This window comes from Aotus nancymaae, unplaced genomic scaffold, assembly GCF_030222135.1.
Source record: "Aotus nancymaae isolate 86718 unplaced genomic scaffold, 86718_ANA_hifiasm-v0.15.2.pri h1tg000029l, whole genome shotgun sequence".
Classification (NCBI taxonomy): domain Eukaryota; kingdom Metazoa; phylum Chordata; class Mammalia; order Primates; family Aotidae; genus Aotus; species Aotus nancymaae.
Genome location: NW_026988442.1, coordinates 33,232,680 through 33,233,994, shown reverse-complemented (window position 1 = coordinate 33,233,994; position 1,315 = coordinate 33,232,680).

Sequence of the window (1,315 nt, the reverse complement as noted above, 5' to 3'; positions counted from 1 at the left end):
ACGCACATTTATCATTAAACCTTTGTGATTCAGCAAATCTATTTACCTTCTGATTCTCCTTTCATGTTCTTCCTTGGCCCTCCTGTGTATGTGTATCCCTCAGCTTTGCTAGGCCTTAAGATTGTCTCACACTCTTCATCATAATGATAAAAATAAATGATATGATGGAAGCATATATGGGAATATATGCAAAGATCTCTGAGAAGATAAAGAAGAGTCTCTGGAAGGATCAGGAAAAACTCCGTAGAAAATGGGTTTTTAAAGCTGCAACTTGATGTTAACCTGCTGCAATGTGTGTGTTGGAGGAGGGTTAGGAAGAAGCAGTCATTCATGCTGTGAAGAGAACAGCATGAGCAATTGCAGTGTGTCATGAGTGAGTGGGTGGTTGTGAGTGGGAGGCAGAGCCAGTGAGTTGGGAGGGGCACAGTTGAGTTTAACCTTTACCTTGGAGGCGACATAGAGCAGGTGAGTTCCGTACAGATTTGGCTTTGAATATGAGTTCCACTGCTTCTTAGTTGTGAGATTGGACAAGGCACTTGACCTCTCTTTGTCAACCTCAGTTTTCTTGTTTACAAAATGGAGGTGATAGTAATAACTACATGATGGGATTGTGGTGAGGAATTAAATGAGATCATGCATGTAAACTGCTGAGCCCTGCGCACGGTAAGAACTAAGTAAATGTGAGCCGTTACCATTTAAGTAGGGAGCATCATGCCTGACTGAGTCCATACATTTGTTTCTTGACTTAAAATAGCTGCCATTCCTGAGAGGGAGGGATTCCTATTTTCTAAATGATGGAAACAGGGACTTACAGAAGGTAAATTGCCACTTAGTAAGTAGCTTCATTGGTTTTCCAACCTGGATCTATCTGGCTACAAAACTGATGCCTTATTCCAGGAAGGATTTGAGGATGCTCAGGAGGAAGACATTCCCAGAGTTACACTCTAGAAGGTCATGGAGTGAGTGGGAGATGTAGTGGAATGGAGGGCATATCTGAAGAAACCTTTCCTGTGAGGGAAAATCCAAGAGAGAATGAAGTAGGGAGACACTTTAACTTGAAAAGATCCTTGTGAGAGAAGGAATGGGGCTCTTTGCAAAAGAGGAGAGAGACTAGAACAAAGTTGGAACTCAACTCCGTGGAAGCAGAGGGTGGTGGGGTTTTTGAGGGCTGGGTGAGATAGTGTAAAAGTACTGGGGACAAGAGGCCATCTGGATCCCGTAAGGGCCAGGATGAGGGGGTTCATGGGTCATCTGTGTTTGCTGATTGGCTTTATCCAAAGGAAGAGTGAACATCCTTAGGAAGTAGTCCTGCAGC